Here is a 27824-nt window from a genome sequence, read left to right as displayed (position 1 = left end):
GATGAAAGGGTATTGTCATGAGTTAAAATGACATTTCAGCTAAGTATGAGAGAGAACTATCAATAGTACAAAGTTAGAGTTGTTCAACTTCAAAATCAAGGATTTTTATTCACTGAACCGACATTTACTGGGGTGACACTGCATCGTATTCTCTTCAGTGTATTTATATTAGTGAAGAATATGTGTACTGCCCATCCTTGGAAGCAAGAGTGGAGTGGGGAGCTAAGTAAACCCAGATCAGCATCTGTCAGCAGTGTGGTGAAGGCTTAGGCTTTGGATCAGATGTCCCCTGTAGTCCCTCCTAGTGGTGAGTTTAAGTGACCCCATATTGTATAGACCAGGGGTCCCCAGACTTTTTACACAGGGGGCCAGTTCACTGTCCCTCAGACCATTGGAGGGCCGGACTATAAAAAAACTATGAACAAATCCCTATGCACACTGTACATATCTTATTTTAAAGTAAAAAAACAAAACGGGAACAAATACAATATTTAAAATAAAGAACAAGTAAATTTAAATCAACAAACTGACCAGTATTTCAATGGGAACTATGGGTTTGCTTTTGGCTAATGAGATAGTCAATGTGCTCCTCTCAATGACCACCAATGAAAGAGGTGCTTCTTCCAGAAGTGCAGCGGGGGGCCGGATAAATGGCCTCAGGGGGCCGCATGTGGCCCGCAGGCCGTAGTTTGGGAACCCCTGATATAGACCCTAGTTAGCAAGGTGTAATATGATAAGTTCCATAGATGAGGTATAAAAATAAGTTTTATAGGGGTTAAAAGAGAAAGAAATGCTTCATCTTTAGGATAGTCTTAGAAGGCTGTGTAAAGATAAACATGGACACAAAGTGAATCTTAATGGGTGGATAAGACTTTCTGTAAAAGGAAAAAAAAAACAGTCTAGAAAGGGAAACAAAATTCAGTTAAGAGTTGGAACCAAGTTCTCAGTGTGCTCAGGAGGGATAGTATCCAGACCATAATCATGATTTTGTAGAGGACTTACAGGTTTTAAAGCTAGAGAAATAGGTGGGGTCTTTACATGGTGGGGTGAATGCTTCTCCTCTTCTTTATTAATGGAATAACAAAAGAATACCCCATGATTTCATTTGATACCTAATGCAGGATAGTAATGCCCTAGGAGACAGATCAGAGCCACTATGTTCTTTTACCAACACCATTAAAACATTAGGTTTATCTGAGTCTTTTCTCCTTTCAGGGAGTGTGAGAGTAGATACCTTGACTGTCAGCTGCTGTTTTTGGTTCTCTGCTGAGGTAACAATTCATTCTTATTTAAACTCTGAAATACTAGATCAGAAATAGGTTTATAACAAATAGATGTCCCAGAGTATAAAGTTATACTTCAATCACGGTTATTCTCTAAGTGAAACACAGTTCAAATGGAAGATCAAGAAGAAACCAATGCAAAAGTATTGAGTGTGTGATAGATGAATTCTTTTGAATTTCAGTGGTACTTTTATAGCTACATTGGCTTTTACACAGTTGTCTAATGTGCAAAAATAATTTTAATAAATGCAATGATAAAAGAGGATAAAAAATTTAGAAATCTTTGTGTTTATAGGTACATGTGTTAAATGCATATGTGGTAATATTTGTGAGCTACTCACCCAACTGAGCAATAATGAAGCTACATTAAGCAGTAATATAAATGCATTTTATCATGTTTAAAGTGAAGGTGCTGATGTCTTTTGACTGGTTTGCCTTTATTTCTGAGATTCCGTCCTTATGTGTTTTCATGTAAAGATAAGCTGAACACACATATGGCCAAAACCCTTTGTAAGGCTGTATAATGCAGTCAATATTTTTTCCATCCATATTTTCAAAAGCATTATTTTAAACATATGTGCCTTTTGAAATTTCCATATTTAAGTGAAAATGGAAAATACAAGTTTTGTGACTTCTTGCTTGAGGTCTCAGCTTTGTGGAGATATTTACCAGCATTTAACAAATGACTGTAGTCTTGTGTTCTTTCCTGGTTTGTCCACTTTCAGCTTATCTGAATTTCTGATACAATTATGTACACATGAGAATGACTTCTTGGCATGAATAGCCCAATGGACACTGTCCCGAGCTGAGGGGTATTGCCCTGTGCACTCCAGAATGAAGGCTGAACGCTGGCCAGTGCTGCCCCTTCACAGAGCCTCACCACTGGGGTCAGAAGCCTTTGCACTTGGTGCAATCAAATAGTGTGCATTTTGCAGCCATGGCAAACTGCCAATCTTAAGATTTTTTTTTTTTAGATTTTATTTATTCATTTTAAAGAGAAGAGAAAGAGAGAAAATGGAGAGGAGCAGGAAGCATCAACTCTATATGTGCCTTGACCAGGCAAGCCCAGGGTTTCAAACCAGCAACCTCAACATTCCAGGTCGACGCTTTTATTCACTGAACCACCACAGGCCAGGCAAAACTGCCTATTTTTAGACCAATTTCAGCCCACAGATCTGTTTCTTTAAGTCTCCATAGGGATTTCATATATATATATTTTTTTTTTTTTTTGAATACCTTACTGAAGGCCATAACTCCAGTGTTTTGTTTGTTTCTTAAGCTGCCTTATTTGAGACATCAAGTGTATGTCTTATACTGAAATCACTGGTGTTTCAGTTTCCTAAAGTGGTTAGGGAAAGCTGCAGGACTGACAACAATTCTCAGTCCTAACCTCAAATTCTTCTCAGAAATTTCAGGGACTTTTTAGTCTTTGTCTTTGTAGAAATATTCCCTGGTGATTATGATGTACAGGCAGCGGCAAAAACTATTGCAGTATTACTTCTTAAAAGAAGTTTGCCTCATTGGATATGTTAGCTAGACAAATATATATTAATTCAAGGCTTAGAGTGTTGCCATAGTTTATTAAGGGGGAGAAACCCTTCAGTCAATAAACAAACCCACAAAAACTACATGAATGATGGCGTGTGCTGAGCGTGCTGTTCGTGTCTTGCTACTGAGTCTTCACACTCCTGGAACATTTTCTTTACCCCTTTTTGGTTTCTTGACCTTGACCTTTATTTTATGAACCTCTCCCAATGGGCACACACCGTGGCCCTCACTGTTTTTCTCCTGACCCTTGTGTTACTGTAGGTTTTATCTCCCAACCTGGCTTATTGTGGTATATGAGGTTGATTTAAGAAGTATAAAATGCATGATAAAATTTCTTTCTTTTTTTTAAACTTTAATCATATTTACCTAACGATGGCTTTACATACCTCACAAAGGTGTTGTTATGATTAATGTCTAGTAATTTCAAAATAGTAAGGCACCTGAAATCTCTAAGGGGAAAATAGTTCTATAATGTACATAATTAGTATTTTAATTTTCTCATTTGTGGACCATAAAAGGAAAATATGTATTCACATTCATAAGGGTATTATTAAGATTAACTAATTAATGTTTGCAAAGCAGCCAGAATGTAGAGAAAAACACATTTTCTTTGTTATTTAACTTGTATTTTACAGATGAAGAGGCAAATTGTGTCAGCACGTTAGAGTCAGAGTTATTTACTTATTTATCTTGAAGGTGCATGTGAACTGCTGGCTTTGCACTGGTCCTTCTTCTGTCACATAGAAGATCCTGTTACCCTTTTCACTTCTGTACTTGGGCAGACCTCATAGCCCTTTACTTTTGTCTCTATGATGTAAAAGTAAATGGTCAACGCATAATCTATTATTTCTTTCAAAACTAGCTCATTCTGAAAAACATAAAGGGTATTTAAGTCCTGTTTTACTTTTCCTTTTTCAACATGGTAGATTTTATTTTGTCCTTTGAATATAATTTTATGCAAATCTTCTGATTCTTGACATTTTCTATGCAGACAGGTATAGATTTTTTGCTATTGTTCTGGTCCTTTGCTGTGACTATTACCCATGACTTCATATTGCCGTCTTTCAATTGAGTGGCTGTAAAGATTCCTTGTTCTAGGGAATAAGACACAAACTTACAGTCACATTCTTTTCATACTCTATTACTTATTTATTTTTTCTTATGCTGTTTGAAGTCTTGAACTTAAAACTAAGTGTTCGTGATTTTTTAAACGGGTTCCGAATGTGCATTTTGGCTCTAAGACTTGTCAGAGTACTCCACTTCCCTCTTCAAGTGTGCTCCTCACCACCTCCTTTGCAGCTATGCCTCCAGGGGATTTGGGTGGGCTCTTCCCAGTGGATATTGCTCCTTTCCCCCTCATTTAGTGCATAGTACACAGCTAGTGATTGTGCAAAGGCACACAGATTACACGATTAGATGTACCATCTTTATACCAATTTCTAAGTAGTTAACTGGTACCAAAAGGCCAGGGTACAGGCAGGAGCTCTAGTGAAATTAGCATCAAATTGCCATCTGATTATTTTTGCATGATTTGTTACTTGGCAAAAGGCTTTACAGTAAAAGTAAAATTGTGCTTGTTATTCTTGTGCAGAAGAATAATTAGTCTATTCTGTATTTCCCTCTCAGACCTGTACTTGTCTTCTGTCTATGACAAGTAGCCCTAAAATTTGTTGTTGATTTTCTCCTTGGTTTAAGAACATTTGGTTGATAATAGTGCATAAGAAATTTAAGAAAAGATAGAACATTTTGATAAGGAGAGATGAGGTATAAAACTAAATTGTAAAGTTATATTGATATAAATGGCATTAGTCTTTGGTGGGTTGAACAAACATAAGGTTTGTTCAAAGGTTAATAAGGGTTATGCCCTGCTATAGTAATAAAGAGACCATAGCTTCTCTCCTTCCACCCTCAAGATTCAACAACTAAACAATAAGCTTCTTGTCTCTCCTCTAGAACATTTTCAAATTAATATAGATATTCTGATATGAAGTTGGAACATCTGACTAACCATCTCTCACTGAATATTATACATTGTATAAATATAATTTTAGAAATTAGAAAAAATAAAGTTAAATTTTAACTAGTTGAAATAGTTTGCTTAACTATTCTCTAAAGACTCATAAAAGAGAGGAGATGATGTATTTAAAGTTAGATTTGAATTATTTAGAGGTGACAAATTTTTTAGACTTTTTATTTCTCTCTTTAAACTGACAAAATATTTCACAAGCTAAGTGTAATGAAAACATCATGTCCAAGTGAACTGCATAAATGAATGTAGTTTTATTTACATTTCTGGATTTTACAAAGCTAAATTATTGGATTTTATTGTTGCATTGACAGAGCCATGCTAAACTAACTTATTCTCTTAAGGTGCTTTTTAACTAGAGCTGGAGCTATCAAGTCTATAGGACTAGTAATGTGCCTCATTTAACTTGGGGTTTGTCAGAAATATGCTCTGCTCTCTTGACCTCAAGATTTGTTAAATATTAGTTAATTTGTTATTTTTCACCTATAAAAGAGTTTGACAGAACATGGAAATTATCACCATATATATATATATATATATATATATATATTTTTTTTTTTTTTTCTTAACTGAGAAGCGATGAGACAGAGAGACAGACTCTCAAATGTGCCCAGACTGGGATTCACCCAGCAAGCCCACCAGGAGATGCTCTGCCAATCTGGGGTTGCTGCTCCATTGCAACTGAGCTATTTTAGCATCTGAGGCAGGCCATGGAGCCATCCTAGGCGCCCAAGGCCAACTTGCTCCAACTGAACCATGGCTGCGGAGGAGAAGAGAGAAATAGAGAGAAAAGGGAGAGGGAAGGGTAGAGAATCAGATGATCACTTCTCCTGTCTGCCTTAACTGGGAATAGAATTTGGAACTTCCACGTGCCAGGCCAATACTCTATCTCTGAGCCAACTGGCCAGGGCCACTATATACATTTAGATAAACTTTGACATCTTCACAAATAAATAATTCATTTTACAACTAACTATTGTCTTGTTCTGTGGCATATACAGTTATTTACTTGGATAGTTTGTGCTATTAACTTACATTCATGTAAAATAGTATTACCTGCTTCTACTGTTCTATAATAGAAAGCCCTTTACCTTGAATCAAATGTTGATTTTAAAAAATTAATAATGATAAAAAGTGTACACATGAATATGCAACTATGAAGATTCTATCAAAGGTGTATTTGTCTAAAAACCTCCAGTCACATTATATGACGACGAGTCTTTGCAGTACAATTCAACTTTTGCTTTACTAGCCTTTGTCTACTTTTACTTTTTGTGTCACAAACCATACTAACTTACAGTCACCTATGATCTGATTACTATAGACCTTGTGCCCCAACAGTTAGCATAGTGTTGGATGGAAGGAAGTAATTTTTGTTGAATGAGTGGGTTAAAGACATGACAGTAAACTAGAAGTCATATTGGTAGTTTGTTGTGAGGGGAAGAATGCTTCAAAAGTGAAATCATTGAGAAATTTAGCAAATGTTTGGTGGTTCAGTGTATCAAAGGTTTCATAGTAGAGAATCATGCGATTCTCTAAACTCTTTTTATAAACTGGACAAAATGTGATCAATTCTTTATGCCTAGACAGAATTTCTCTATTCAACGTGGAAATTAATTCTTTAACTCAGAATTCTTAAATGATTAGTCTTTTCTCTGCCCTGCACCTTACTGTCTATATCTCTTGTTCAAGCAATTAATCATGAACTACCTACAATGTTCCTTCTTGGGTTGTTGCCTCATGTAGTACTTAACTCTTTTATTGTTTATGTCCCCACATACAGCATATCTACAAGTAAATTATGGAGGCAGGACACAAGGTGTTTGTATGTGTGTACGTATCTGTGACAGTGTGCTCTGAACTCGTTAAACATTAAGAAATGTTGCAGGTTTGATAGTATTTTGAAGAATTCCAGAAGACTGGTACTATGAAATAAAGTAAGACTATATAATATCCCCTAAAATGGTGGCTATTGTGTAATCATGAGAAAGGATGTAGCAGATAAGAGTTGATCCCCATGCCTTCACCTCCCCCCAAAAGAATTGAAAACATGAAGTGAGCCTATGGATTTGGAGTTAACTGAGAGTTAGTAAATATTAACCAGGACTAGGGGAAGGGGCTAGTTCAGGAATTTGCAGGACATAATGACAGGTACTTATACATTGTATTATAAGTACCTAAAATTTTCAAAGCTTTAGAGTATATTATTATATTAAAGAAATCTGCTTTCTTATCTGTGATCAATCTGATTTCCTTCAACTGCTAAATTGATTTGGAGAAATAAGTATTATTTCTAGTTAAAAATAAAATATGGGTAAAATAAACAGCACAACACAGGCATATTGCATTTGTATATTTAAGAATCATTAAATTTAGCCTGACCTGTGGTGGCGCAGTGGATAAAGCGTCGACCTGGAAATGCTGAGGTCGCTGGTTCGAAACCCTGGGCTTGCCTGGTCAAGGCACATATGGGAGTTGATGCTTCCAGCTCCTCCCCCCTGTCTCTCTCTCCTCTCTGTCTCTCTCTGACTCTCTCTCTCTCTCTCCTCTCTAAAAATGAATAAATAAATAAAAATTTTAAAAAAAGAATCATTAAATTTAGACAATACTATCGAAAAAGGTGACATCATAGATTTCCATGAGCAAAAGGGTCTTGGAAGGTTGCTTTTCTGAGAAACAGACAGGTAGTCATTATACACAGTAAGTAATGGGGGAAAGAACCGTGACGGCACCTCATAGTGTGCACAAAACGGTGATCACCGTTACATGAATAGATAAGTTAGTTATATTAGAAAACAAGACTAGACAATTTAAAATGTTTGCCCCTTCTCAGTTAATGTAATTCAGAAGTAGCCCACTGAACAAAATACAGACTAAAAATTGTTGGACTGTGTTAATATTAACATCTATTTATCTTTGAAATAGGGCTTAAATCTATATTTAAACCTGGTCAGGACAGAGATGCATTAATGATAAATATGGATTGAAGTAAAAAGAAAATAACAGAATCGTATGGGCTACCACAAAAATATAGAGAACAAAACAGTCAACATTTATATTTCAGTCTAACAATATTTATTGAACACCTCCCGTGTGCCTGGTATTGAGCTAGGCACAAGATACTTCAGTGAGCAGAACAAAGATCCTTGCCTTTGTGGAGCTTGCAAAACTGGCTTTAAAACCAAGCTTGATGTTCAACTGTTTCCTAAAAGATCCATATTTAATATTATATTTTCCGAAAACTTCTAACGGGAATCTTTTATACACAGAAGAGAACATCAGTCTGTCCACGGAAAAGAATGTCTTGCCATGGCCTAAGCTTTTGATATACATACAAAGTAAATACTGACGAAACTAAGAAAAGGTTATTTTACAAGCAAACAGCTGAAACAATTATTAGTCATCATATTGCCACATCAAATAAACACCTTGACAACTGGAAGATTGATTTAAAATATATTTTTCTTATTTTAATTATTGTTTCTCTTTCAAATATTTAAACCTGATTGATCTAGAAAGAGAAGTCTTTACTTCTACCCCTCAATTCACTATATTGTCTTTCTGCTTCCATTACTCAGGATCTGGTTCTAAGTTCCAATAATCCTGCTCCATCTTCTTGTCCTGTTAGACTTATGTGTTGTTAACAACTTCCTACTGCTGCTAATTTTGAGATGTTTCACCAACACTTCTCGATTCCCATAGCTATGCCCATATTTATATTAATTAAACTGCCAATTAACTCTTTTGCCTTTGCTGTCTGCCAGGACTCTGAGTGATAGGAAGATAAACAGTAGTAATGAAGAAAATCTCAGGCAGAAATCTCTAGGTGGGTTCAGATTGTCCTCTCAACTTTTACTCTATTTGCGGAAGGGGAGAATGTGTCCTCATGAAGATTTTGACACTGAGAAGTCTTGGACAGAGACTATCAAGAGAGCATCTACTTTAGAAAAGCTGACAGAATCCACATACCTTAACTACATGAACTGAAAAACTCCCACAGACAGTGTTAGAGCCACCTTTCCAAACGTTTCTTCTTTGTAATATTTAAAGATATTCTCCCCAGAATTTTGTTCTATTGACACAGTGTTCCCAGGACCAAATACTACATGAGAACATAGGGCTAAGAAATATTTCTTCATCTGTTTCTGTTGCTTAGATTTATGGTGAATGACCTATCCTGTGTGGCATTTCTCTTGTAATTTATTTAATGCATTTTTATCCAAACTGGTGAGATGGAGACAGTATAGCCCTGCTCGACACTGTCCTCTGGCCTGTTTGAAACATCCGCTAAAGTAAATGTAGCTGCTAACATGGCAAGTGACTTGTACTTGGTTTGACTCTAACCACTTTCTTATATTTTTTTTGGTCCCTTATCTTTTTTGAAAAAGAAAGCCAGCTCCATCCCTTGTACAATTTTAAATTTCCCCCAGATTTTAGAATCTTTTATAATATAGACATTGTAGTATGGTATAGCTTTATTTAACACTTTATTTTTATATGCGATTCATTCCTTTGGGGGGAAAAAAAGCTAAATTTTTAAAGTTAAAAATAAAATCTGACTATTAAGAGTCAGATTTTATCAACTCTGGGTTTATCTACAAAAGATAGAATAATCATTTTGAGTTGTCCTCTCTAAAATAAGTTCTCTCTGTCTATAGTATAAATATTGTCCATTTGCTGTTTAAAGGGTTTGCCAATGCACTTTCTTTTTAACTTAGCATCACTTTGGATTGGTTCATATAAGATAAAATAGTCATTTCATATTCCTACAAAATATGTCATAAGCATTGAAATATAAAGGTTTATTTTAAGCTAATAGAACCATTGCTCTTATAAGATATTCCAAGGATGATAATGTCCTTAAGTGCATAAATACATAGTGCTTAATGAGGGATATGTTTCTGGAGAAGTAAATAGTATGGTGATTTGGTTTTTTCTTGCTATATTCCTTTTTTTCTGAGATAGAATAATTCATTTGTATTGCTATAAACTACATTAAAAATTATATGTATTATGTGGTAATTTATATATTTAAGGTAAATTCTGTTGGTCTTCATATATAAACATTGAATTAAAATAGCTTTTAATTTTTAACAACACCAGCCAGTTAGAGAATAGTTGTGATGCATAACCAATAGCCAAAGTTAGGGTACTTTGTATTATTTAAAATGTTTTTACACTATATTCTATCGATTACTTCATTCATCTTGATTCAGAAAACAATTATTTACTGGGCAATAATATAGGGTGTGCATCTTGACAGATTCTTGGGAAATTTTGTAAATAAGATACAAATTGGCCCTGGCCAGTTGGCTCAGCAGTAGAGTGTTAGCTTGATGTGTGGAGGTCTCAGGTTTGATTACTGGCCAGGGCAGAGAGGAGAAGCACCCATCTGCTTCTTCACACTTCCCCTTCTCCTTTCTCTCTATCTCTTCCCTTTTTGCAGCCAAGGCTCCATTGAAGCAAAAATGGCCAGGGCACTGAGGATGGCTCTCAGGCACTAGAATGGCTCTTGTTGCAACGGAGCAACGCCCCAGATGGGCAGAGCATTGCCCCCTAGTGATCATGCTGGGTGAATCCCAGTCAGGCACATGCGGGAGTCTGTCTCTGCCTCCCCACTTTTCCAGAAAAATACAAAAAAAGAAAAAAAGATACAAATTATCACCAAAGCTATGGTCAAATTACTTAACCATTGGTAGTCCTGAGTAGTAGTAAGTCATATGGTGCTTCTGGATGAAGTAATCCAGAATCATTGGCTGTTTTGTAAAATAGTTTGCCAATATGTATAACAAAATAAAACAAAAATAAATATACAAAATCTAAGTGTATTGAAAACTGGTTGTTTTATAACAAATGTATTTCTTTAGTTTTCTCATAAAGAGAGCATAATTTAAATAATTGTATCAACTAAGACTGTTTGGTTGTTTTGAAAAAGCATTTATATTAGTCCTGAGTTTTTTTTTCAGATCTTAACACATAAGGCACAACAATATATAATCTAACTGGGTGCTTTTATATCGGCATAGAAATGATTTGAATTGTGCCCGTTCAAAGATACACTTGAACCCATTCAGATTCAAAATGTTGCTGCCTTTATCCTCAAAGAAATTATTTGGTTTAACAATAACTTTTTATGTAAAAAAGAATAATAAAGCTTGAAAGTATCTAATGTCTAACATAAACGATCTAACACAATTACAGTTGCTGAGCAACTAGAGAGAATGTGAGAAGTGCAAGCTTCAGAGAAGCAAAAAGCCCTGTTTTTAGTTCTGCATTCATTTTCATAATTTTCAAAGTGAAGTATATGGAATAACTTTATTTTGTGAGACTTTTAAATATATTTACCATATTTCCGCATGAAGAAGACACACCATTTTTTGAAAAATTTGGGGTCTAAAAACTGGATGCGATTGTAAGTGGTTGTAGATTTTTTTACTTGCATATCCCTCTTTTTCTCGTGGATGAAGAGTTGTATGAATTTTATGATAAATAAAACTTGAGTTTAATAACTTTATGTAATACTTTTCTTATATTTTGGACCCCAGAATAAAGGTGTATCTTATACATTGGAGTGTCTTATACATGGGGAAATATGTTGATAATTGATGAGAAACAGGTTAGAAACAAAGGGTAACAGCCTTCCATCACATGTGACTGCTCTAATATTTACTCAACAAATTATGTCAAATGACATTAACTATTTTACTTTATTTCTTTTGTTTTAGAAGTACTAGATTAACTTTTGTTTTTAAAAAACAGAATTATTAATTATATAAAACCAATATATGATTATAATCTTTTGTTATATTTATTCTTTATATTCTGGTCTTTTAAAGAAGGATGAGGACTGAAACAGAATAGAGAAAATATAAGAATGAAATAAAGAAAAATGAGTGGTTTTCTATATCCATTGATATTTAATTGCTGGATGCTGATAACTGTTCTCTTTCATAGTCATTGATTGGTTGCCAACCCAAGGTATTTTTTCTGTAATGCTTACATTTAACCATCATAGAAAATATCTTTTTCACAAATAGCCAACAGATTTATGAGAAGATGCTCATCTTCACTTGTTATTAGAAAAATGCAAATCAAAGCTACAATGAAATATCACCTCATACCTGTAAGATTAGCTATTATCAACAAGACAGGTAATAACAAGTGTTGGAGAGGCTGTGTAGAAAAAGGAACTCTCATTCACTGTTGGTGGGAATGTAAAGTAGTACAACCATTATGGAAGAAAGTATGGTGGTTCCTCAAAAAATTAAGAATAGAACTACCATATGACCAAGCAATCCCTCTACTGAGTATATATCCCTAAAACTCGAAAACAGTGGTACATAAAGACACATGTACCCCCATGTTTATTGCAGCATTGTTCACAGTGGCCAAGACATTGAAACACTAAAGTACCCTTCAATAGAGGATTAGATAAAGAAGATATGGTAAATATCTACAGTGGAATACTACAGTGGAATATAAGAAACAAAGATATATTGATAGTATCATTTATGACAACATGGATGGACCTTGATAACATTATACTGAGTGAAATAAGTAAATCAAAAAAAGTTAAAAACTATGATTCCACACATAGGTGGGGTACAAAATCTAGACTCATGGACATAGATTAGAGTGCAGTGGTTACCAGGGGGAGATGGAGGGGGCAGAAGGAAGAAAAGAGGCTTGGGGGAAGCATAGAGAGAGGAAAAAATATAAGTTGATGGAGGATGATTTGACTTTAGGTGATGGATATACAACATAATTCACTGTCCAAATTATGTAGAGATGTTTGCCTAAAATCTATGTACTTTTGTTGACCAATGTCACCCTGTTAAATTTAATTTTAAAAATAAAAAAAGAAAGAAAGAAAGAAAGAAAGAAAGAAATCTTTTTCACAGAGGCTATCAAAAGTAGCAATTTAACAATTCAATTTAACATTTTGATATTAAATGATTTTTATTTTCTATTATTTTATTAATATATTTAATGCATATTTCTGTTGAAAAATAAGTTACTGTGAATATCTAATAGTCTCAGAATTGTAATTAAGGTATGACTGATTCTTTAATATTTCTTTACTCTTCATATGAGCATTTATACTTATTTTAAAACCAAAATTATGACACTGGCTGTGTTTCTCAGTTGGTTAGAGCATCACCTTGACATGCCCAGGTTGTGGATTTGATCCCCAGTCAGGGTACATATAAGAATCAACCAAAGAATGCATGAATAATTGGAACAAATCAATGTTTCTCTCTCTCTCTCTCCCCCTTTCTCTCTAAAATCAATAAATTTTTTAAAAATTATGATTTATAAAACAGCACTGTTCTCATGAGAAAGTTTTCATCATGGAAAAGTTAAATAATAAATTTACAAAAGAGTAAATAATAGATTTTTTCCTAGCACTGGGGAAGAAACTAAATCTTATTATGAATTATAAGTTGAAATTACTAGCCTAACATTTGTGAATATGATTATTCAAATGTGCAATAATAATGTGGCTAATTGTTTGAGTATATGTGTATAATTCTATATTTATTGTATAATTATATATATAATTATATCTATCTATCTATATATATATATATATAGAGAGAGAGAGAGAGAGAGACAGACAGACAGACAGACAGATAGAGACAGACAGACAGGAAAGGAGATGAGAAACATCAATTCTTTGCGGTACCTTAAATGTTCATTGATTGCTTTCTCATATGTGCCTTTACCAGGGGGGCTACAGCAGACTGAGTGACCCTTCGCTCAATCCAGCGACCTTGGGCTCAAGCTGGTGACCCTTGCTCAGAGCAGATGAGCCCATGCTCAAGCCAGCAACCTCAGAGTTTCAAACCTCTGTCCTTTGCATCCCAGTCTGACGCTCTATCCACTGCGCCACCACCTGGTCGGCCTTAGTATTTTTATATTTTTAGAATAGTCTAGTACTAAAATTGGCATTACTTTATCTAATGGAGAAAAAAGAGCTATGCATGAGATACCTATGAGATGATATCACTACTCTCTGTCATTTTCTCTTTTACATTCTGCGGGGATCATCTTACAAAAGTAGTGTTAAAATGATTATAAAGTATGGGATTAAGTGAAAGTGTCAGACATCTATGGTGAAACTGACATTTCTAGATTTCAATTCTTGTCTAGACATAGTTCTTTAAGAAATTATTCTATTTATTAAATAGTATGAGTTCAGTTGGAGAAGCTGGTAATGACTTGCCGAGATCCATTCAATTATTAGACTTTGTGAAATGTCTTTGAACTAAAATTGTTTGCAGAAAAGAGACCAAAACTTATTGTATCCTCTTTTGCTATTAATATCATTCATGGTTACTTAACACTTAGAAAACAAGGAATAGACTTTGCTTTAGGAAATAGGAGGGTCATCTAAGTTAAAATTTGAAAACAAAATAAAAACAAATGGCTCTCCAAATATTCTATAATGCTAATATAAAAATGAACTGACAATCTTAAAATAATTGAAAGAGTTGTTGAGTAATTAAACCTTCAAATAAAATGTAAGTAGCTTAGAAATAGCATTATATTGGAGATACCCACTTAACATTTGAAAAGCAACTCAATTATCTTAGCTGAAGAAATGTTGTTATTCTCTCTCTGCTTTCTCACACATTTTTTAATATTTGGTACTTCTTAAGGGATTAATAACAATTTTTGAAAAGCCATCAAGATATGTAGAAAATGATTTAATATAAATGAATATATATTATCTAGCATTATTAAGATATAGTTCACATATCAAACATTTCACTATATAAAGAATATAATTTAAAATTTTTTAGTATGTTCACAGAATTCTGTGACCATTCTCACAATCTAATTTAGCATATTCATCTTCCCCCCCAAAAATCCTACAACTGTTATTATTTGCTCCGCATTCTACACTTATCTGCATGCCCTGCACCTAGACCCAGTCCTACCACCAATCTACTTTTTTTTCTATAGATGTGCCAATTCTGGACATTTCAAATAACTGTTATCAAATAATGTGTAGTTTTTTGTGACTTTTTTTTTAACTTAGATTAATGTTTGCAAAGTTTATTCACATTGTAGCATATATCAGTACTTCATTATTTTTTATTATTGCTAATAGTATGAATATACCACATTTTATTTATCCATTCATCAGAAGACAGCTATTTGGAAGGTTTCCTCTTTTTTTGTTGTTATGAGCATTTATGTACAGCTTTTTCTGTGGACATATGAATATTTGTGTACAGATTTTTGGGCAGATATATTTTATTTCTCTTAAGTATATAACTAGGAATGGAATTATAGGGTCATATAATAATTTGATGTTTAATGTCTCAAGGAGCTTCCAAATTGTTTTCAAAAGTGATTGTATTATTTTACATTCTCATTAACAATATATGAGTCTCAATTAGTCCACATCCTCACTGACAGTTTTTATTGTATATCTTTATTATAGTATCCTAGTGAGTATGAAGTAAACACATCTCACAGTGAGTTTGACTTGCATTTTCCCACTAAAGATGTGGAGCTTTATCTTTTGTGCATTTATTGATCATTTATTTATATATATATTCTATTTTCAATTTTATTTATTCGTTTTTATTAGAGAGAGAGGAGAGAGAGGAGAGAAAGAGAGGAAAGAGATAGAACAGAAGGCGGAGTTGGAAGCATCAAATCCCATACGTGTGACTTGACCAGGCAAGCCCAGGGTTTCAAACTGGTGACCTCAGCGTTCCAGGTTGATGCTTTATCCACGCCACCACAAGTCAGGCCTATATATTCTTTAGATTGATCCTATTGAAATCTTTTGCCTATTTTTATAATTGGGTTTTATTTTTATTATTGAGTCATAAGAACTTTATATATTTTGCCTATACACTCTTTGATAGAGAATGAATTGTGTCCCCCTCCAAAATATGTTGAAATCATAACCGCCAGCATATCTCAAATAAGGTCTTTAAAGAGGTAGTTAAGGTTAAATGAGGTCATATGGGTGGGCCCTAATCCTATGACTAGTGTCCTTGAAGAGAAAAGGTGCAGTCACCTGGAATGCTTGCTTCTTTTTTCTCTCTTTACCTTTCCACTGTCACACACCTCGGAAAGACCATATGAGGGCACAGAGAGAAGGTAGGAAGGCCAAGAGAGAGACTTAGGGGAAAATCAACCCTATTAGCACCTTCAGCTTGGACCGCTAGCCTCCAAAACTGTGAGAAAGAAATTTCTGTTTTGAAGCCATCCAATCTCTGGTATCAGATATATACTTTAAAATTTTTACCCCATTTTGTGAGTTGTCTTTTCACTTGCTTCATGGTATTATTTGTAACACAAAAAGCTTTTAATTTTTTTTGTGTGTGTGTATTTTTCTGAAGCTACAAACGGGGAGGCAGTCAGACAGACTCCCGCATGCGCCCGGCCAGGATCCACCCGGCATGCCCACCAGGGAGCGATGCTCTGCCCATCTGGGGCATTGTTCTGTTGTAACTAGAGCCATTCTAGTGCCTGAGGCAGAGGCCACAGAACCATCCTCAGCGCCCAGGCCAACTTTGCTCCAATGGAGCCTCGGCTGCGAGAAAATAAGAGAGAAACAGAGAGGAAGGAGAGGGGGAGAGGTGGAGAAGCAGATGGGTGCTTCTCTTGTGTGCCCTGGCCAGTAATCAAACCCGGACCTCCACACACCAGGCTAACGCTCTACCACTGAGCCAACCGGCCAGAGCAAAATGCTTTTAATTTTGAAATAATAACCTTTTTTTGTCACTTGTGCTTTTGGTATTGTAGCTAAAAAAATTTGCCTAATTCAAGGATATAAAAATTTACTCTCATGTGTTTTTTTTTTTCTAACAATTTTATAGTTTATCTCCTACAGTTAGGTCTGTAATCCATAATGCAGTAATTTTTGCATATTATGTGAGGTAGGGGACCAACTTCATTCTTTTGCATGTGGATATCCAGTTGTCCCAGCACAATTTGTTAGAATGACTGTTTTTTCCTTATTGAATTATCTTGGTATCCTTGAACAGTCATGGGGATGTGGGGTGCACCATAGGGATTATAGTCAAAGTGTTTTAGTGGCTGTGTGTCTCACCAGGTGAGTACAGTACTTGAGATATCAGGGGGGCCACTTTGTAAGATGTATGATTGTCTAACAACTGCGCTGTGCACCTGAAACTACAAAATAATATTGAGTGTAAATTATAACTGAAAAAATTTTAAAAATCAATTGAACTTAAATGAATGAATTTATTTCTAGACTTTTAATTCCCTTTCATTGATCTATAGTCCTTAGGCCAATATCAGTCAGTCTTGGTTGTTGCAGCTTTGTAGTAAGTTCTGGAATTGAGAAGTATGAGTTGTATAATCTTTTTCTTCCTACTCAAAATAATTTTGATTATTCTGTATCTGTTAAATTTTTAAAGAAATATTAGGATCATATCATTGACTTCTGCGAAAATGGCAGCTGGAAGTTTGCTAGGTATTACTTTTGAGTCTTTAGATTATTTGGGGAGCATTGTTACCTTATCAATATTTAGATTTGGGGTCAAGAAACAAGACAAGTATTTCTATTTCATTAAAGCTTCTTAGAGTTATTTCAACAACGTTTTGAAGTTTTTATTATACAAATCTTCCACATCTTTTGTTAAATTTATTTCTAAGTATTTTACATTTTTAATACTATTTTAGATGGAATGATTTCCTTAATTTTAATTTCACAAAGTTAATGTACAAATATATAAATGATTTTTATACATTATATCTTGTATTCTGCCATCTTGCTGAGCTTGTTTATTAGTTCTAATAAATATTTAGTGAATTCCTTAGGATTTTATGCAAGGAGAATTAGTTTTACTTCTTTCTTTCCTTGGTGGACACATATTTTCCCCTTGTTTAATTGTGTTTAACTTCTATTAGAATGTTGACTAAAAGTAGAAAGAGTAGACATCTTGTCTTGTTCCAGGTTTTATGGGAAAGTGTTAAGTTTATTTACCATTAATTATTGTATTAGTTGTGTTTGATTCATAGATGCCGTTTACTATGTAGAAAAATTAATTTATTACACAAAGGACACTGCTAGAATTTGAACCTCTATTATATATCATTAGAAATTTTAGAAACTTAACCAAATTAGATGGGCCCAGCATCTTGTTTAATCTTTCCAATTTATAAATAAATTACATATATTATAATTTAGTAATAAAATCAAATTAAAAAAGAATAAATCCTTCATGATGGCAGGATATTTTAGAATTCATCTATACTCATTTAATCCTATGAATTACAATGATTTCTTTAAATTATTCTAATATTGACATATAATTTTTATTTTATTCCTTTCTTTAGTCTAATTCAGAGGATATATTATAAATTTCTATAAAGCCTTATATACAAAATTTATGTATATCATAATTTACAGACCACTAAGAGATTTTCAGAGGTAATCATGAGTGATGAGCAATAATTACTCCCTTCCCATATTCAATAAAATTTAATTTCAGTGTTTCCTATCTTATATTTTATTTATAGCATTTATCACGGTCAGTAATTTTACATTCAGTTTTGTGCCACTTGTTTGTTTGCTTCCACACAATACTGTACACTTCACAATAGCACAAATCCTGCTGATTTTGTTTACAGTGTATCCTCATCATTTGGCATGGCTTGTACCAATAAAGGAACAATAATTACTGTCTCATGTATGCATAAAAATCTAAATGGAAGGTGTTTGTATCATAACTCTGTTAAAGTTTATTCCTAAATAACTGAGAAGTCACTTTAAATATGATAAAGATCAATATAATTATGATGTAATTTAAGACTATAGACTTTAATATTAATAACTTACTATATAAAATTTTAACAAAACTATGATCCTGTCTTTGATAATGACAGTTGAAATAATTTTAAATGTGTATAAAATTATTCTGAGATAAAATTGTTAATTGGTATCATAGATAGGACTTTAAGATTAATTTTAACATTAATTTCTGAAATGCCAATAATAGTCCTTTAACCAAATAGAAACGCCAAGGAGTAGGTTCAGCTCTTTGGCTGGCCACTTAAGTCATCTTGATAAGAAACTTATTAAAAATATTCTTCAAAATTAATTATAATTATAAAAATAATTAATGTCCTATCCCATATAAATAGAATATAAAATCAAATTATGATCATTTAAATAGACACAGAAAAAGGATTTGACAGAATAAAACACCCTTTCAGGGAAAAATGCTGAAAGTACCAGGAATGAATTCAATGTCAGTAATCAAAGCCCCTTCCTAATAATGTATTTATTAGGGTTAAAATTAGATAATCCAAACAAGTACCATACTTAGTATAGCATAGCACTTAATAAATGTTAGCTACTCCTACTAGTAATTTGTAAGATTGTTTTGGCTTAGAAAGGTAGAAACAAGAGGAGTTGTTTTCTACTGCATTAATGAATTTAGGATTGGACAAATGAGATATGAGGAATGTTATGTATTTTATCGATTAGCGTTTTTTTCTGGTTTTGTATCTTGGGTATTGGAAAGAAAATGAATATATGTCAAAGGATTACTTAGTGCTCTAAAATGATAGTGATGAACTGGAGTTTTTTTGTTTGTTTTTTGTTTGCTAGTTGGTGTATAGGACATCTAAATACTTCTTGTTGATTACTGTCCAGCATTGCCAGGAACAACTAAACTTACAATTATTTATGCTTTTATTAACAGATGATACCTATTGAGTCTTTCCTTGCTTTGTTAATAAGATGTTATATTAACATTTCAGAAATTATTATGCCTCAGTTTCAGTCTATTTTGTCAATTCTCCATCATGTAATTTGTTAAATTTTTTTAAAATTTGTTAAATTTTTATTCATTGCCTGACCAGGTTGTGGCGCACTGGATAGAGCTTCAGCCTGGGATACTGAGGGCCCAGGTTAGAAATTCCAAGGTTGCCGACTTGAGTGCAGGCTCACCAGCTTGAGTGCGGGGTCTCTGGCTTGAGTGCGGGATCATAGACATGACCTCATGGTCCCTGGCTTGAGCCCAAGGTCGCTGGCTTGAGCCCAGGATTACTGGATTGAGCAAGGAGTCACTGACTAAGCTGGAGCCCCCTGTCAAGGCACATAAGAGAAAGCAATCAATGAACAAATAAGGTGCCGCAACAAAGAATTGATGCTTCTCATCTTGTCATAGGTTAGGCTCCTCCCCTTGTTGACTCTAACATAGAGTTAACATTAAAGATGTCTTGTACAAATGCTCCTATGATTAATACAGATGTAAGGGAAGAAGGAAGTAGGAATGGCTCGAAAGAGACATTTACTGCTCCACAGCACCAATGAAACACTTAGCCAAAACCAGTAAGAACTGGAGCTAGAACGACCCTTTAGAGTGGTCCTAAGTTTGGCCTTGAGGGACACAACTTTTTATTTTCATTTAAGTCAGTCATTCCTTGTTAAGCACCCTAGATTTTACCTCGGGCTAGGTGGTTCTCTGCCTGAGTGGACTCTTGAAGGGACTTGCAGCTACAGGCTGACTTCTGACAGCACTAACAGGGGTGGAAGCAATAAGTTCTCTCTTGAAAATGGATCACAGATTTAACAACAGGCCAGTTCTGCATTGAAAATACTATTATCCCGGTTTTACAGTGAGAAAGAAATGAGATTTTTTCAGCTGTACATATAATAATAGTAGTAAGAAAATTCATTGCTTTCTCAGATTTTTGTGTGGATATAGAATTTTCAGAAAGACACTGTTTTTCTTTTTCAGGCTTATGTATACCTAAATATTTCCTACCGATTCGACTCTAGCTGATTTACATAGACCTTTTATTCTGCATTACATTGTACAGTTCACTTTCTCACACATAATATGATCAGATAAGTGTATGGGTCCTTATGGCCATTTGGTAAATATGACAGGATAAGCATCATTATTTCCAATCATAGATTAGGGAGCAGACACAAAATGATTACATGATTTTATACAGTCACAGGAAAATAAGAGAACTTGAAATTGAACCTGAGTGTTTAAGTCCAGAGTATGGGTACAGTACTCTTCCTTAAGAATTCATTGGGGATGTGACTGTGTACTTTAGTGTTTCAGCCTTCAGAGGATTTGAAATTTTATTAGCTCAGGTACTAGGTCTTTATGAAGTCCTACATTGGTTAAATAAGAATACATATTTTAAATCAACATTTTTACTACTCTGCTTTTCGTTTTTCTCATGAATATCATAATACTCATTTTTTGGCATATACAACTTTAACAAAATGTATACAGAAATTGCAGAGTGAAGTGAAAAAACAGCGATAACTCTATTGGATAGGACTTATATTTGTTCCTAATAGGTTCTGGTTCTTGCCCATACAATGCATTCAACTGTGTCTGAATTGAAACAGAAGGACAATAGCTATCCCATTTTGTCAGTTATGGCATTCACGAGATGCAGGTTTAATTTATGCTAAAATATTCTCTTCTGTTTTGCTTTTTCCCTGTACATTTTTTTTTTTTTTTTTTTACAGAAACAGAGAGTCAGAGAGAGGGATAGACAGGGACAGATAGACAGGATAGGAGAGAGATGAGAAGCATCAATCATCAGTTTTTCATTGTGACACCTTAGTTGTTCATTGATTGCTTTCTCATATGTGCCTTGACCATGGGCCTTCAGTGACCGAGTAACCCCTTGCTCGAGCCAGTGACCTTGGGTCCAAGCTCGTGAGCTTTTGCTCAAACCAGAGCCCACGCTCAAACTGGCGACCTCCGGGTCTCGAACCTGGGTCCTCTGCATCCCAGTCTGATACTCTATCCACTGCGCCACTACCTGGTCAGGCCTGTACATATTTTTCTGTTGTAATTTGCTTATTTGACATGTGGCCATGCTGATAGCTTTATTAAGTCTCTTTGCATGAGTTTTTAATTTTTAAGTATAATAAGTAGTCCAAACACTAAGAGTAGAAATGTGCAGTACAGACATTAACAATAAAAATTTATCTTTTTTTTAATTTTGTTTTGTATATTATTTTTAATATTTGGCCTTATATTTTGTTTCCTTTTTAGCTGGATTATAGGTAATTACTGAAATTTGAAACATTCTCATAAAATACCTTTAATTTAAAATATATGTAAGAAGAAAAGAGAGTTAAGTTTCTATGTAGCCTTAAACTTAAAAAAATAGCCTTCTCTTACCACTTTTATTGTTATTGTTTTAATATCTTCCAAATTAGTTATTAAGTGGTCTTCTTCTTTGCTTTTTTCTTTTTTTGTGTGAAACAGAGGGACAGATAGAGACAGACAGACAAGAAGGGAGAGAGATGAGAAGCGACAATTCTTCATTGCAGCACCTTAGTTGTTCATTGATTGCTTTCTTATATGTGCCTTGACTGGGGGGCTATAGCAGAGCAAGTAACCCCTTGCTTAGGCTTCAAGCCAGTGACCTTTGGGCTCAAGCCAGTGACCATGGGGTTATGTCTATGATTCCATGCTCACACTAGCAACCCTGCGCTCAAACTTGTGATCTCGCACTCAAGCTGGATGAACTCATGCTTTACAGCGACCCTAGGGTTTTGAATCTGTACCTTCAACATCCTAGTCCAACACTCTATCCACTGCTTCATTGATTGGTCAGGCTATGTTGTCTTTTTTAAGGTGTAGGATGTTATGTTTTGTCCACTAACAATAACTGGCTTTTGAATTTTTATATTGATGCATTATTTTTTTAACAAATAAGATTTACTTGAAATTGCAGGGTTGTTTTTTTATAATTTTAGAAACATTATTAATGGCAAATGAATATTGATATTTTGAATCTTTAGAGTATTTAAAGCATTAAAATATTTTTATATAAATATCATTGATATAACAAATTTATTATGAAGAGTTAACACTTAGGACATATCAACATAGAATATGAATATATCCTTATATTAAATACAATATGTATATTAAAATTTTTTTTAAATCATTAAACAAGGCCTCATTATATCTGTTTAATGCTTTCTCAAATAGTGTTATATGGCTACTCAGTTCCACTAATGCAATATGCCCAGATGCAAATAGTCAAATGAAACAAAGCAGAAGAAGAAGGTAAAAACTGGGGAGTCTACTTTCTAGTGGACCTTAAAGAATTCTAGAATATTCCCATTTATGCAAATATGTGAGCTAGACATTGTATTTGATATATATTGCATCACAGAATTGAGAAAGTGCTCAGTAGAGAAACAACCCTTATTAAGCAGGCATAACAAATCAGGCAAGCTTGCTGGAATTGCCATCCTTCCAAGAACCTGGCCATCACTTTAATATCTTTATCATGACACATTTATACTTGGTAAATTATTTTTTCCTAGAAAGGAAGCTCCTCTGATTATTTAATGGAAGATGATGGAAAAACAAGATAGAATATATTTTTAGAGAAATGACGCAATTAAAGGCTTTTGTGAAGTGACATCAAAAGGTGCTAGTTTTTTATATTGATTTCAGAACTCCCAAGACTCTGCAAGTTCATGTCAAGTTCCCTTAGGGGGCGTTAGAGACACTTTAATTGAATTCTGAATCTTGTTCTCCCTTTGGGTTTGATTTAGTTTGGGGGACAATTCCAACAAGTTCATATTGGCGTTCAAAACAAATACTATTCAGAGTATTTCTTTTCATTTGTTATAAATCAGTGAAGGATATGTGTCCTTCTTTACTCTGATGATATTGTGTGTGTGTGTGTGTGTGTGTCTAGGAATTACGCTAATAATAGTATCCAGTTTAACTACAACTGTTAGAAATAATTTTTTAAGATTGACTACTTTGAAACAAGTTATTTTTGACAAGATATCTTCCAAAATATAGCAGGACAACTCTTTCCATTATTTAGAAGTATATATTGCAATTAATTCGTCCTGAAACTTTGCACAGTTATTTCTCATAAAGGGGTGGTCTCTGGGTACATTATTCAAACATCTCCAAGCCTTAGAGAACTGTCTGATAGATCCAGCTTGATAATTATACAATGTCATGCTTGCCCTATAAAATTTTGTAACATGTATTTCTATCTCATGTTGGGAATGTTTCATATAATTTGTCATTAATAGGTTTTAAAAAATACAAAATTGAGTTTTCCTTGGCTTGTGCTGTAGGGGAACCAAACAATTTGAAGACTTCTGGCCCTCGTTTTACAACACTGTTGGGCTCATTTCTTTAAAGAAGTGGTCATCCATGCAGCAAACATGTCAGTTTATACAATATATTGATTTGCTAGGACCTGCTATAACAAAATACAACAGATTGGGTGGCTTAAACAACAGAACATTATTTTTTCAAGTTCTGGAGCCTGGGAAGTTCAAGGTCAAGATGTTGTCAGGGCTTATTTTTCTGAGGGCTGTGAGGGGAGAACTGTTACAGCCTCTGACTTGCACTCTGTCCTCATCCTGTGTCTTCACGTCAGTCATCCATCTGTCTTTCCTCTTCTTATTAAGAATACCAGTCATATTGGATTAGAGCCCACCCTAATAATCCAGCTTAAACTGGTCACCTCTGAAAGGACCGTATCTCCTAATAAGGTCACATTCTGAGATACTAGGAGTGAGGACTTCAAGATGAATTGTTTGGGGGGAACACAGTTTAGCCCCTAACATCTATGATTACTCCTATGAAAACTGCTATGGTTTTGTGTCTCAGTCTTTTCAGAACATTTCTAAAGAACAAGAAAGATTTTTCAGAATATTTTCTATTACCTTTAAAACGCTATATCTATAGAAGTCCCTAAGTTTCGAAAAGTGGTTTTGAAACACAATTGTTTCATCAAAGTCAGCACTAGAGCTAAAGGAAGAAGTGATTGATTTTGTGCTGGCTCAGCCATTAACCACTGAATTAGCCCTGGGCATGGTATTTAAATAATCGGCACAATTCTTCATCTAGGAAGGGAGTCTGTGTCCAAATTTACTCTTTTTATAAGGACATCAGTTATATTAGATTAGGGCCCACATTAATGATCTTATTTTAATTTAATTACCTCTTTAAAAACTCCATCTCCAAATGCATTCACATTCTTAGGTACTGAGTGGTAGAACTTTAATATATTAATTTGAGGGAAGATATAATTGAGTAACTTAGACCCCTAAGTTATTTTTAAAATGAAACAAAATTTGGGCCTATTAATTACCTAATCCATTGTCAAAATATATGCCCATAGGTTTTGATTATATTTGCCTTTATTTATTTATTCATTTATTTTTTATTGGGTTTTTTTTTTTTTACTTATTTATGACAGAGACAGAGAGAGAGACAGATAGGGACAGACAGAAAGGAAGGGAGAGAGATGAGAAGCATCAGTTCTTTGTTGCAGCACTTTAGTTGTTCATTGATTGCTTTCTCATATGTGCCTTGACCAGTGGGCTACAGCAGAGCAAGTGATCCCTTACTCAAGCCAGAAACCTTGGGTTCAAGCTGATGAGCTTTGCTCAAACCAGATGAGTCTGCACTCAAACTGGCGACCTCAGGGTTTCGAACCTGGGTCCTCTGCGTCCCAGTCTGACGCTCTTTCCACTGCACCACCACCTGGTCAGGCTATATTTGCCTTTAGATAGTATATCATATGACATGTACCTCAATGATACATAGAGAAATAAATTATAAAGATAAATATATTCTTATTCTCTTCCTCCTTCCACACACACTCAATCATTCCTTTAATAATCTGAGATATGTTTTTTTCAACAAGGACACTAACACTTTAGGTTGAGTAATTATCGCAAGATCGCCCTTGTAGTAACCCTGGAAGTAGAATTTTATTTCTAATCCAGGTATTTGGTATGACTAGGCTCTTACTTTTAACCACTATTTTTTAGGACCTTCTTGATTTTCTCTTATGCAAGCTGATTTTCTCCTAGTTTTGACAGTTCTTTGTTTACGTTTTAAAGTATTAATTATTGCAGGCAAGTGCTAGAATTTCTGAAGCCAGTAATGATTAGCAGTACATGGGTGTTTCTGTGCCACAGGTTTTGGGATATTAACTGACCTGGTGCAAACTATACAATGGAATATCACAAGGCCTTTCATATACTTGAGAAGAAAATCATCGTGGATAATGAAAAATGTGGTTACGTTGTGTTAATCCCTGCCTTTAGTCACTGGTTCTATAAGAAGTGCAAACTAAAGCTGAGACTTTAAGTCTTTTCTTTGTTTTGATGGCAGTGTTACAGAGAGCAGAGATATCCAGAGGAAAGCGAAACAAATTAAGTGACTAGATGAGCCACAGAAATCAAATAAAATTACAAAATCATCTACAGTCTTAATAATAAGTCTTAGAATTACTGAAATGTTTATTTTGTTATAGGGTACTCAACAAAATATCCTGGCCTTCTCATCTCTCCGTTCCTGTCTGTCTGTCCCTGTCTATCCCTCTCTCTGACTCTCTCTCTCTGTCTCTGTAAAAAAGAAAAAAAATATCCTGGCAAACCCCTTATATGAAAATATGAGAATGTGATACTTATCAAAAGTCCTTGTAAGTAAAATTTTATATGACTACATAGTAACAAAATTAAAAGCAAATACTTTTCAAAGAGGATTAGAAATATTTTCTCACTCTTTAGAGTAAGACATTTAGGATTTTAATTTTATAAGCATAGTTTTTAACTTCTTATAAACCCTTAGTTTACCTTCATTGTTAATCAGCACTTTAGAATTATTTTCTAGCTTTCATTTAGTTCATCTTTTTAAAGTAGTCTTATCAGGAAACTTATACTCTTCAGATTGTAGATAGGCTATATGTTCACTGTCAATAATAAAGCAATTCTATGTATTGCTATAGTAACTTTATTCCACAGAAAATATGTGATTGCATTTTGCTCTTCAAAACGCAACTCCTGGGCTTTCTTCATCTGATAACCATTCTGGATTAGTCATTGATTTGTCTCTGTTGTGAGTATCAGGTGGCAGGCTCTTAAAGGACATAGACTGTGCACTCTGTTATACATTTTACCCCATAGTGTCCTTTGAAATGCCAAGAACTCTGAAGTCATTTAATAAAAATCATTTCAATTGATTTTTATCTTTGCAGCCAAGTAGGGGAGACAGGTGCCATTTCCTCTGACTTTAAAACGGTCGTACATCCCTGGAGCAGAGATTAGGAGCCCTATCTCCAACTTGCAAGTCCAATTCTGAACGTATTAGCTTAATGCAGGGCTTCTCCTTGAAATATTCCTAACTGCAGACATCAGTGAAACATGTACCTCTATGCAGGGTAACAAACTTTTCTGTGGCCAGCTGGAATTTTCTTTGAAATTATGTATTTGATCTTAAAAAAATTATATATTACATTGCATTTGTTGTATTTATTTGAATATAACAACAATAATGTATGTACCAAAATAAAGTAAAACAGATATACCATGAACCCATGTTGCCTTTATCTTGCAGGTCTTCTTAATCTTTCTTTTTACCTGTCACACCTGGAATATTTAAGTCCAGTTTATGAACCCCTGATAAGATAGTTCACAGAAGTCTCTTTGCTTAAAGGTTGACTACAAAAATGTTTCAGATCCAGAAATTCACATAGATAGCACCAATTTATCACAAGGCTCTTGTTCTATGGGATAGAACATAAAACATTTAATTTCCGGGACCCCTAAATTCTGTTGACCTGTGTGGGGGTCACTGGAGGGGAGGGGGGAGCAAAGCCTGGCCTTGGCCTCATATCCCTGCTTCAGACTGATCCGTTCCATCCCCATCTGCTTTTCTTTAAGATTTTATTTTGTAAAAAGTTTGTTTTCTTATTTTTTTAAAAAGAGAAACGGAATTAAATGAAAGAATATAATTCAACATAGAATTTTTAATGTCTTTGAATAACTTCATTTCTTTATTGGACATTTATTCTTGGTCTTGACTTTCTTTTTTTTCAACCAGTATTCTTATAAAGAATGAGCAAAAAGGAACAAATGTGTCAAAACTAAGCATCACAGTAACTTTGAGCTATTAGGTCCTGTATGTATTTTAGGCCTGACTTAC

At 34.4% G+C, this 27824-nt stretch overlaps 1 protein-coding gene and 1 long non-coding RNA gene across 2 annotated transcripts in view; one reads left to right on the top strand and one right to left on the bottom strand.

The window, feature by feature from the left end:
* The window catches only part of NAALADL2 (N-acetylated alpha-linked acidic dipeptidase like 2), a 1156801-nt gene that overhangs the window by 56608 nt on the left and 1072369 nt on the right, over positions 1–27824 (top strand). The gene's annotated exons all lie outside the window — the stretch shown is intronic.
* The window catches only part of LOC136379647 (uncharacterized), a 34189-nt gene continuing 26210 nt past the window's right edge, over positions 19846–27824 (bottom strand). Inside the window, exon 3 of the long non-coding RNA XR_010746783.1 lies at positions 19846–19945. This is a non-coding gene — a long non-coding RNA (uncharacterized lncRNA). The remainder of the gene's footprint in view (positions 19946–27824) is intronic.

This window comes from Saccopteryx leptura, chromosome 8 (genome assembly GCF_036850995.1).
Source record: "Saccopteryx leptura isolate mSacLep1 chromosome 8, mSacLep1_pri_phased_curated, whole genome shotgun sequence".
Taxonomy (NCBI): Eukaryota; Metazoa; Chordata; class Mammalia; order Chiroptera; family Emballonuridae; genus Saccopteryx; species Saccopteryx leptura.
Note: the sequence above shows the minus strand (reverse complement) of the source record. Positions and strands in the feature narration are given on the sequence as shown.